The following is a 12,259-nucleotide window of genomic DNA, read 5'->3' on the forward strand; positions in this document are numbered from 1 at the left end:
AGCCCCTAAACTCGAATACCCCTAACTAAAATCTAGTGGAATCAATTGCCTTCAAAAGTCACCTAACCTTGTAAAAAGAGTGCAACTTGTCTCACCATCCACACATCTTTTCACCTGGGACCTCCCCGACCAAGGACCCCCCCATTGTTCTGATCATTACTGTACTATTGGTAAGTCACCATTGACGCCTTTAGACTCACCAGAGCTTTTTTTTTTTTTTTTTTTATAATGGTCTCTGTATAAAGACTGATGATCAATGCATGCATGTTTTCTCACTCCTCTCCTTTTCACTAAGCCTATCTCTACCCATTGACCCCCCTGGATGGGAGGGGAGTCAATGGAGCTTCTGTTACCTATCAGCTTTTGCCGTGACACTGTCCTTCTTCCCTCCTTCCCTCTTCTATTCCCCCTTTTAACTTACCCCACCATTCCCTCCCCCCCCCCGCCACATTATTCCCGTCCCCTCCGCCATCCTTGTCCTCCCTCTGAGTTTCTATCTAGGGGTCTAATCCCTCCTGTGTCATAACTTCACGGTTTTATGGTGTATATTGTCCATGTATCTAGCATTCACATGAGGTACTTAGTTACCCCCCCCCCCCCATCCCTTCCCCTGCTATGTTCAAGTTGTGGTGTCTTTTTACACTTGGATTGTTTTGTATATGTTTGAAATTTAAATAAAATATTGTTGAAAAAAAAAAAAAAAAAAGAGTGCAACTGTGTGTAATTTAATCTCAGTATAAATACAGCTGTTCTGTGAAGCTCTCAGGAGGTTTGTTACAGAATCTTCGTTAACAAACAGCATCATGAAGGCCAACACCAGACAGGTCAGGGATAAAGTTTTGGAGAAGTTTAAAGCCGGGTTAGATCATAAAAAAAATATCCCAAGCTTTGAACATCTCACAAAGCACCGTTTCATCCATCATCCAAAAATGGAAAGGAGTATGGCATAACTGCAAACCTACCAAGACATGAACATCCACCTAAACTGACAGGCTGGGCAAGGAGAGCATTAATCAAAGAAGCAGCCAAAAGGTCCATGGTAACTCTGAAGGAGCTGTAGAGATCCACAGCTCAGGTAGGACAATCTGTTCACAGGACAACTATTAGTCGTGCACTCTACAAATCTGGCCATTATGGAAGAGTGGCAAGAAGAAAGCCATTTTTGAAAGCCATAAGTCCCGTTTGCAGTTTGTGAGAAGCCATGTGGGGGACACAGCAAACGTGGAAGGAAGGTGCTCCGGTCAGATGAGACCAAAATTAAACTTTTTGGCCTAAAAGCAAAATGATATGTGTGGGGAAAACTAACACTGTGCTTCACCCTGAAAGGAGTTGTAAAGTCAGGAAGGTTTTTTATGCATTCTATGCATTCAAATAAAAAGTCTTCTGTGTGTAGCAGCCTCCCCAGCACCTCTAATATTTACCTGTGCCCCCTCTCTACCGAGCGATGTCCACGAGTACCTCGGCCGCCCTGGGGCTCTCTCCTGATTGGCTGAGATACAGAGGCTAAGTCAGTGAGCCAATCAGGAGAGTGGGGCAGGGAAAAAAATGGCAGCTCCGTGTCTGAATGGACACACGGAGCTGCAGCTCAGCTCGGGTGCCCCCATAGCAAGCTGCTTGTGGTCGGGAGGGGGGCACTCAATAGGAGGGAGGGGCCAGGAGCAGCAACGAGGGACCCAAGAAAAGGAGGATCGGGGCTGCTCTGTGCAAAACCAACTGCACAGAGGAGGTAAGTATAACATGTTTGTTTGTGTTTTTTTTTTTTTTTTAAAACGAGACTTTACAATCACTTGAACACACCATCCCCACCGTGAAACATGGTGGTGGCAGCATCATGTTGCGAAGATGCTTTTCCTCAGCGGGGACAAGGGAAACTGGTCACAGTTGATAGCACGATGGATGGAGCCAAAAATAGGGAACTTTTAGAAGAAAACCTGTTAGAGTCTGCAAAAGAATGGGGTGGAGGTTCACCTTCCAGCAGGTCAACGACCCTAAACAAACGGCTAGAGCTACAATAGAATGGTTTAGATCAAAGCATATTCATGTGTTAGAATGGTCCAGTCAAAGTCCAGACTTAAATCCAATTGAAAATCTGTGGCAAGACTTAAAAATTGCTGTTCACAGACACTCTCCATCCAGTCTAACAGAGCTTGAGCTATTTTGCAAAGAAGAATGGGCAAACATTTCACTCTCTAAATGTGCAAAGCTGGTAGAAACATCTCCAAAAAGACTTGCAGCTTTAATTGCAGCTAAAGGTGGTTCTACAAAGTATTGAGGCTGAATACAAATGCACGTCACACTTTTCAGATATTTGTAAAATATTTGGAAAACCATTTATCATTTTCCTTCCACTTCACAATTATGTGCCACTTTGTGTTGGTCTATCACATAAAACCCCAATAAAATACAATTACGTTTTTGGGTGTAACATGACAAAATGAGGAAAATTTCAAAGGGTGTGAATACTTTTTCAAGATACTGTAGTTACTGTACATTGGTCCAAGCTAGTCCAATGTATGTAACTATGTATAAAAACACCCAAACCTGGAATTCTTAAAGTTTCAAAAGCATTTTTTGTGGTGTACTTACAGTGTATTGGCTTAACCACTTGCCCAATGGGTCATAGAGGTCTTTGGTCAGCAACAATATGCAATAGCCCTGATATTTTCTTTCAGCCAGTGATTCTCGAACCGATAAAAGTATTCCAAGTGGCAGATTTGACATTGGATCACGTTTAGAAGCAGCGGGAGGGGTCACCACCCTCCCTTTGGCCTCACCTGCCCGAGAACCAATCTGGAAGTTTGTGGCTGCTGTTAACAGAGATGAGCAGAAGAAAGATGGCCTCTATGGTATAGGAGGACCAGAGTAACACCATGATGTCCCTTTCAGTTCGGGCCCAGTGTAAACAAGGCCATTTTTTTAAAGCACTAGATAAATGTTTTTTTTTTTTTTTTTTTAATCTAATGTTTTACATTGTAGAGAAGAGATGTGGAGTCTTATTGACCCAAGATCTTTTCATAAAGAGGGCCTGTCACTGCTTATTTCTATCACAATGGCCAACCCAGGAACCTGCATTCACTTTCACTATATCTGGTCTCCCACAGTACACAGAACATGGAAATGCAATTATTTTAGTAAATATAAACTGCTAAATACCTTTTCTCATCAGTGATATATAGCAGCCTTGTGACTGCTATAAATTCCTAGTAAAGCTTGTAGGAGGAGTTTTCATACTGCATTGAGCTGTCCTATCAGGACTCCTGATCCTCTGTCTGGACAATGCTGATTGGCCCTGTGCTGATCACATGCACCCTCCCAAGAAGAAAAAAAAAAACTCTCTAGCAATACACACCAAACTGAGCATGCCTGACTCCAAAGGCTCTCTGTCTTATCCAGACATGTTCTGGAGTCAGTGGAAGAAGAGGAGGATCTGTACATGCAGGATCAAACAGCCTTTTAACACAACGCATAGGATTAACCCCTTAGGATGCAGTAAGTATAACAAGCATGCTTTACTGCAGAAGCCGATCTTCGGGTGCCGGGCACTCGATGTCTGCCGGCACCTGCCAATCCTCGGGCAGGGACTCAGAACGGAGATCCGCCTATGTAAACAAGTCAGAGTTTTGTTCTGACAGGGGGGAAGGGATGGATTCTGTGTTCCTGCAGAGCAGGAACTAAAATCCATCTCTTCCCCTAGTAAAAGCAGCACACATAGTAAACACAAACACTGGCTAGGCATACAGTTAACTCTTTGATCGCCCTCGATGTTTAACCCCGTCCCAGCCAGTGTTAATGCATATTTTGAGCACTGATCGCTGTATTAGTGTCACTGGTTTCCACAAAGTGTCAAAATTATCAGTTAGTGTCCGATTGTCTGCCGTAATATACCGCAGTCCCGCTATACGTCACTGATCGCCACCATTGCTAGCATAAAAAATAAATACATTTATTTATAAAAAATAAATAGAAATTCCATATATCCCATAGTTTGTAGATGCTATAATGTTTGCATAAACCAATCAATACAAGCTAATTGGGATTTTTTTTACCAAAAACATCTAGCAGAATACATATTGGCCTAAATGTATGAAGAAATTAGATTTTTTTACATTTTATCTTTTATTTAAATTTTTATAAGTTTCACATTATACAAAATATATATATACTTTGTTCAGAAATATGCTTCATAAATTTTTTTCATTTAGCCTTTTCCACCTCTCCTTTAACCTAGGTTATAGGTTCTACCTCTCCTTTAACCTAGTTCCCTCTGCCTCTCCTATTTCAGGCTCCCATTAGCCCAGTGTATCTCTTTGTACTCTTAGAGCCGGTTCACATTAGCGCGACTTGTCAGACGACTTGGCCAGCCTGACAAGTCGCGCTCCCTCGCGGTCCATTGAGAGCTACAGGACCCGTTCTAATAGGAACGACACAAGTCGCTCCGACTTAGAAAAAGGGTCCTGTACTACTTCGGGCGACCTCGGAGCGACTTGCATAGACTTCCATTATGTGAAGTCCCTGCAAGTCGCTCCGAAGTCGTGCTGCAATGTAATGCACAAGTCGCCCCTGAAGTAGTAAGGAGTCGTGTCGCCTCAGTGTGAACCGACTCTTAAACTCTACTTTTCCAGGTATTTACAAAATGTTCTATTCTATCTTCTCCATAATGATACACAGTTCTTTCCATTTGATTAGATATGTTTAATAGCAGAAAGTAAAAAACATTTTTTTTTTTTTGTTTTTTAAATTTTCAATCTTTTTTTTTATATCGTAAAAAATATAAAAAAAAACAAAAACACATAGGTGATCTAATACCACCAAAAGAAAGTTCTGTTTGTGGGTACAGCGTTGCATGACCACGCTATTATCAGTGCCATATCGCAAAAAATGGCCTGGTCATGAAGATGGGTAAATCTTCCGGAGGTGAAGTGGTAAAGTAAATGTTATTAAAAATTATTATATTTTTTCTTTTTAATCTGCAGCTGCTGTAAATTTCTGTAAAATTCAATGCAATATGGTAACCTGGAGGCACTCTGTACACAGTTAAATGTAAAGTACGCCCTCAGACATGTAATTCCCTGCATGTGTGATTTGCTCACTGATTTTCCCAGAAGTCTTCACTAAGATACAAGTCAGAATTTATGACATCCTCTGCAATAGGTATTTCAGTTTTGGTGACACACTCCTCAAAAGGTTGAATATTTCTAAAGAGATGAAGACACTGCAGCTTTTCATAACACAAAGTACACCAGCCAATTATAACGAACGAGTCCCTCCCATTCAGAATCAGTCAGCAGTCACTTTGGTGAAACAAACAGCTATTGCTTTAGAGCAGAGGACTTTAAACTACAGCCCATGGGCCAAATCTGGTTCTCAGCTAGGGTCCATGGCCTATGCTTCAACTTTCTCCAATCTGCAGCCAGACCAGTAAAGGGGGGGACTCTGATGTTAACGGGGGGGCTCTGATGGTAACTCTGATTAGGACCCAGATTTAAAAGTGATTCTGATTCTTGTCATCCTGCAAATACAGTATGATATATATAATGTGACACTAACTACCCTAAGATACTAAAAAGTTTTGAGACCCCTGCTTTAGAGCAACAAAAAGGTAGGAATCTGATACAATGTTTGTTAAAAATTCATGAATGTGCATAGATCGACCAGAGGAGATTTATTCTTCTCAATACATGCAAAGTTAAGTGGTAATAAAACCCAAAAGAAGACCTTATTATGTTGCACCTTACATATTCTTAGTGATGGCTGCATTTGTTTTCTTTTTTAGGATTCATTTTTTCTTTATTTTCATCTGGTGATCCTGCCAGTAAAGTCTGTTGTTTTTCAACAGAATAAGCTGTCCTACAGATGTAGCAGTTAGAACCCTGGTGCCCAACCTGTGGCTCTTTGGCACGTTTTGTGCAGTTCCTGGGGCCAAGCAAGCATTATCATATATGTCCCTATTGCCTTGTTATAGCAGTAATTTCCAACAGTCTCATGTGACATGTCCCCAGGCTTCTACAGTGTGTCGGTAGTTTGCGACCATATCCTGTACTATGTCCGCAGTCTCCAACCATCTCTTGCATCATGGCCATACTCTTTGACTATATCTTGTTGAGTGTCTGCTGTCTCAGACACTGAATATCAAGAAAGTTAGAGGATTGAGACAAATCATTTACCATTTACAGGGGTGTTTAAAATGATCAGCTATTATTCATTTATTGTAGGTAAAACCTTCATCCCAAAAAGAAAAAAAACGTGTTTGCTGTAACTGCTTATATTATGCGAGCTAGAGTTCAGCTTCAATTTGTTAGTGTATTTAAATCTGCTAGTGAATCTAAAGCCCCGTACACACGTACCGAATGTCAGCCGTAAATATTCGGCCGCCGAACGATCGGCCGATTGTCGGCTTGTTAGTATGATGCTTCCGACAAACGACAGCGCATTTTCGGCCGAACAGAATCGGGTGTGCAGGCATTAAAATTTTTGTTGGCCAACACCAGAACGGCCGATTGTTCGCAGTCAGTACAGATTTCGGCCGACAGACAGCAGATTTGCAAGACTGGGCATGCTCAGAAAAGAAAAAAGACAAGGAAAGTTAACCATCACATGACATCACTTCTGCAGTCGGCTGTTGTTGGCCGACAAAATTCGTGTGCAGTCTTTTGCAGTTTTCAACAGACACGACAGCCCTGGAAAAAAGACGGCCGATCGTTCGGCCGACGATCAGTACGTGTGTACGAGGCTTAACACTCCTCTCCCCCCACACCCCCAGATCACCATGTGAAAAAAAAGAGGAAAAAGCCAACAAAAAGAAAAACTAATACATCTACCACATCTAATAATTGGTAGGCTGAAGTATATAACAATTTAGTCATTGGATTTATTACCACACAGTTATCTTCACTCAATAAAACAGGCTAAATATTTGCAAACTGGACAAACTAGGGTTCCTATATAGTGGGAGTGAACACCCAGGGGAGCCAGGAGAAGAATGTACTATAGGCAGTGATCTGATCATCAGAAAAGGCCTCGTGCAGATAGGTTTAAAAAACGCCAGTGCTGATGCCAGGAAAAAGCAGCTGTAAAAACGTGCCTTTACCTGCGTTTTTGACTAGCGTTTATAATCGTTTATGCACTTTTTTTGCGTTAGCGTTTTTTACAGTAAAAACACCTCCTATAATGTAGAGATGTCTAAAAACTGCAAAAGTGGCTAAACGCGGCTAACAGCTTGTTGGTGTTTACAGCTCAACAGCCTTTGCTCCTGGACGCACAGGCTGTCGTTTTTCTCTACTGCCCCTATACGCTTATGCCTCCAAAAAACGCCTCTGAAAGTTTATGTGTGTATGGACACATAATCTAACATGGAGGGGTGTTTAGAGGCAGAAAAAAATAAATAAAGACGCCCCAAACAGCAGCTGTAGAAACGTCCTGTGTGCATGAGCCCTAAGTTACCAAGTACAGGAGACAAAAGCTGGCACTGTACAACATACATAATAAGATTAGTGCCCTGGCACCCAACCTGTGGCCCTTTGACACTTTTTGTGCCGCCCTCAGGGTACCTGCAGACACAAATTCGTTTTTTCCTATTGTTCTGTTATAGCAGTCTCAAGTAATATGTCTCTATTCAATGGTTGTCACCAGTCTCCAACACCTATAGCTTGTTCAGTCTCTTCTACCCTGTGCCCAATCTCTAGTCGTCTCTTGTGCCATGTCCCCAGTCTCTAGTGCCCTGTCTCCAGCCGTCTCTTGTGCCCTGTCCCCAGTCTCTAGCCGTCTCTTGTGCCCTGTCCCCAGTCTCTAGCCATCTCTAGTGCCCTGTCCCCAGTCTCTAGCCAGCTCTTGTGCCCTGTCCCCAGTCTCTAGCCAGCTCTTGTGCCCTGTCCCCAGTCTCTAGCCAGCTCTTGTGCCCTGTCCCCAGTCTCTAGCCAGCTCTTGTGCCCTGTCCCCAGTCTCTAGCCAGCTCTTGTGCCCTGTCCCCAGTCTCTAGCCGTCTCTTGTGCCCTGTCCCCAGTCTTTAGCCGTCTCTTGTGCCCTGTCCCCAATCTTTAGCCGTCTCTTGTGCCCTGTCCCCAGTCTTTAGCCGTCTCTTGTGCCCTGTCCCCAGTCTCTAGCCGTCTCTTGTGCCCTGTCCCCAGTCTCTATCCGTCTCTTGTGCCCTGTCTTCAGTCTCTAGCCGTCTCTTGTGCCCTGTCCCCAGTCTCTAGCCGTCTCTTGTGCCCTGTCTCCAGTGCCCTGTCTCCAGTCTCTAGCCGTCTCTTGTGCCCTGTCCCCAGTCTCTAGCCGTCTCTTGTGCCCAGTCTCTAGCCGTCTCTTGTGCCCTGTCCCCAGTCTCTAGCCGTCTCTTGTGCCCAGTCTCTAGCCGTCTCTTGTGCCCTGTCCCCAGTCTCTAGCCGTCTCTTGTGCCCTGTCCCCAGTCTCTAGCCGTCTCCTGTGCCCTGTCCCCAGTCTCTAGCCGTCTCCTGTGCCCTGTCCCCAGTCTCTAGCCAGCTCTTGTGCCCTGTCCCCAGTCTCTAGCCAGCTCTTGTGCCCTGTCCCCAGTCTCTAGCCAGCTCTTGTGCCCTGTCCCCAGTCTCTAGCCAGCTCTTGTGCCCTGTCCCCAGTCTCTAGCCAGCTCTTGTGCCCTGTCCCCAGTCTCTAGCCAGCTCTTGTGCCCTGTCCCCAGTCTCTAGCCATCTCTTGTGCCCTGTCCCCAGTCTCTAGCCGTCTCTTGTGCCCTGTCCCCAGTCTTTAGCCGTCTCTTGTGCCCTGTCCTCAGTCTCTAGCCGTCTCTTGTGCCCTGTCCCCAGTCTCTATCCGTCTCTTGTGCCCTGTCTCCAGTGCCCTGTCCCCAGTCTCTAGCCGTCTCTTGTGCCCTGTCCCCAGTCTCTAGCCGTCTCTTGTGCCCTGTCCCCAGTCTCTAGCCGTCTCTTGTGCCCAGTCTCTAGCCGTCTCTTGTGCCCTGTCCCCAGTCTCTAGCCGTCTCTTGTGCCCTGTCCCCAGTCTCTAGCCGTCTCCTGTGCCCTGTCCCCAGTCTCTAGCCGTCTCCTGTGCCCTGTCCCCAGTCTCTAGCCAGCTCTTGTGCCCTGTCCCCAGTCTCTAGCCAGCTCTTGTGCCCTGTCCCCAGTCTCTAGCCAGCTCTTGTGCCCTGTCCCCAGTCTCTAGCCATCTCTTGTGCCCTGTCCCCAGTCTCTAGCCGTCTCTTGTGCCCTGTCCCCAGTCTTTAGCCGTCTCTTGTGCCCTGTCCTCAGTCTCTAGCCGTCTCTTGTGCCCTGTCCCCAGTCTCTATCCGTCTCTTGTGCCCTGTCTCCAGTGCCCTGTCCCCAGTCTCTAGCCGTCTCTTGTGCCCTGTCCCCAGTCTCTAGCCGTCTCTTGTGCCCTGTCTCCAGTGCCCTGTCTCCAGTCTCTAGCCATCTCTTGTGCCCTGTCCCCAGTCTCTAGCCGTCTCTTGTGCCCTGTCTCCAGCCGTCTCTTGTGCCATGTCCCCAGTCTCTAGCCGTCTTTTGTGCCCTGTCCCCAGTCTCTATCCGTCTCTTGTGCCCTGTCTCCAGTCTCTAGCCGTCTCTTGTGCCCTGTCCCCAGTCTCTAGCCGTCTCTTGTGCCCTGTCTCCAGTGCCCTGTCTCCAGTCTCTAGCCATCTCTTGTGCCCTGTCCCCAGTCTCTAGTCGTCTCTTGTGCCCTGTCCCCAGTCTCTAGCCGTCTCTTGTGCCCTGTCCCCAGTCTCTAGCCGTCTCTTGCGCCCTGTCCCCAGTCTCTAGCCGTCTCTTGTGCCCTGTCCCCAGTCTCTAGCCGTCTCTTGTGCCCTGTCCCCAGTCTCTAGCCGTCTCTTGTGCCCTGTCCCCAGTCTCTAGCCATCTCTTGCGCCCTGTCCCCAGTCTCTAGTCGTCTCTTGTGCCCTGTCTCCGGTGCCCTGTCCCCAGTCTCTAGCCGTCTCTTGTGCCCTGTCCCCAGTCTCTAGCCGTCTCTTGTGTCCTGTCCCCAGTCTCTAGCCGTCTCTTGTGCCCTGTCCCCAGTCTCTAGCCATCTCTTGCGCCCTGTCCCCAGTCTCTAGCCATCTCTTGCGCCCTGTCCCCAGTCTCTAGCCATCTTTTGTGCCCTGTCTCTAGCTGTCTCTTGTGCCCTCTCCAGTCTCTAGCCCTCTCTTGTGCCCTGTCTGTAGTCTCTAGCCATCTCTTGTGCCCTGTCTCCAGACGTTTTCTGTGCCCTGTCTCCAGCCATCTCTCGTGCCCTGTCCCCAGTCTTTGACCATCCCTTGTATCATGTCCGCAGTTTCTGACCATCCCTTGTATCATGGTTGCAGTTTCTGACTCTATGGTGTTGTGTGTGCAGTCTCTGACCATGTCACGCATCATGGTCACCTCATCCCTTTTAACCAGGACACATAATAATAACACAGGTTCTGAAGCTAATATAATGCACATAGGACACAAAGTGAGATTAATTACCACCTTAATCAGCCACAGAACCTGTGTAATTAATATGTGTCCTGGTTTAAAGGGATGAGGCTGCGACCCTATGTCCACAGTCTCTGACCATCTCCTGCATTATCGTTGCAGTCTCTGACCATCTCCCGCATTATCGTTGCAGTCTCTGACACTGAACATTCACAGAATTCTACGTGTGGCCTTTTGGTGATGTTCAAGGCCACACTTGAAGCCCCCACATTAAAGAAAGTTGACCACCACCGGATTAGAAGATCCAGCACTTAGAGAAGTCCCATGTCTGCAGAGCTGGAGATGTCATCACACACACCAGCCACCTATCTACAGTACTATTATGGTGATGATGGAAGCCTCCCTCCCAGCCCTGAGCCCTCTCTCTTGCTGTGTTTACATCTAGACTCCCCTGACATGGGCGATGATGATGATAAGGGGTGTCTCCTCCATGCTGATGAAGTGAAAGTAGACCTACAAGCAGACTCCGTCAGCAGAAGTGACAGCAAACTTCATCCCTGAGCACAAAGTCCCCCTCCCCGGTGATGGGGGTGTCATGCCCGCAGTGGCCCATCACACATACCCGGGGAGGGATCGGTGAGGTCTCCCCTCCCTCCCATGCACACTGGACTGCCTTCCACAACAAACATGTAGGCCCTGATGACACCGAGCCAGCCCCCACCACCACCCGGGCTCCTCTCCCCTCCACACACCGCCAAAGGGTCACACGGCGCCGCCATGAAGGACCCTCCTCCCCAAGCCTGGCGAAGTGAAAGGGCAAGGGCAGTCACCCCCATAGAGGGGTGCTATGAAGACACATGCCTGCCCCGCGTACCTAACAGAAGGCATCTGCCATCATGTTTACTGCCCGGGACTCCCCCCCTTCTGTGGTAAACGGGGGAGGGGCGGCCCCCCGGGCCGGTACTGGACGCCCTTACCTTGGTCAGGGTGGAATCGTACGTCCCGAGGTCCCAGGGCACCGAGCTGTGCGGAGTGGGGGTGGCAGCAGTGACAACACACACAGTGTATGAGAGAGAGACGGAGGGGAGGGGGGATGACAGGGGGAATGGAGGAGATACACACAGAGACTGTGTCAGAGAGAGAGAGGGGGGAGGGACTATGGCTGACACAACACTAGTCTGCCTGCCTACCCGTCCGCCCGCCCGGGGAAAGGGAGCTCACACGAGGAACACACACCACCACATGTACCGTCCACACTTACCTCATACACCTTCTATTTCTACACAGGCCCTCCATTTACAGGGTGCACGCTTACCTCACAAAGTCAGTATCTACAGGACTCCAACATGTCCCTAGAAAGTTTCTCAAAATCCTGACACACATAAGTCTGCCCAGGGACACACTTACCTCACATAGACTAAAGCTGGATACACACTTACCTCACATAGACTAAAGCTGGATACACACCTACCTCACATAGACTAAAGCTGGATACACACTTACCTCACATAGACTAAAGCTGGATACACACTTACCGCACATAGACTAAAACTGGATACACACTTACCGCACATAGACTAAAGCTGGATACACACCTACCTCACATAGACTAAAGCTGGATACACACCTACCTCACATAGACTAAAGCTGGATACACACCTACCTCACATAGACTAAAGCTGGATACACACTTACCTCACATAGACTAAAGCTGGATACATACTTACCTCACATAGACTAAAGCTGGATACACACTTACCTCACATAGACTAAAGCTGGATACACACTTACCTCACATAGACTAAAGCTGGATACACACCTACCTCACATAGACTAAAGCTGGATACACACTTACCTCACATAGACTAAAACTGGATACACACTTACCTCACATAGACTAA

General features: G+C 47.1%; 1 protein-coding gene across 1 annotated transcript in view; it reads right to left on the reverse strand.

Moving 5' to 3' along the window:
• The window catches only part of ELF2 (E74 like ETS transcription factor 2), a 189,479-nt gene extending 177,990 nt beyond the window's left edge, over positions 1–11,489 (reverse strand). The window contains exon 1 of the mRNA XM_082263655.1: positions 11,336–11,489. The gene's annotated coding sequence lies outside the window, so the exon portion shown is untranslated. The remainder of the gene's footprint in view (positions 1–11,335) is intronic.
• Between the last annotated feature and the right edge of the window lie 770 nt (positions 11,490–12,259).

The sequence above is a fragment of the Pelophylax lessonae genome (assembly GCF_965119305.1).
Source record: "Pelophylax lessonae genome assembly, chromosome: 1".
Classification (NCBI taxonomy): Eukaryota; Metazoa; Chordata; class Amphibia; order Anura; family Ranidae; genus Pelophylax; species Pelophylax lessonae.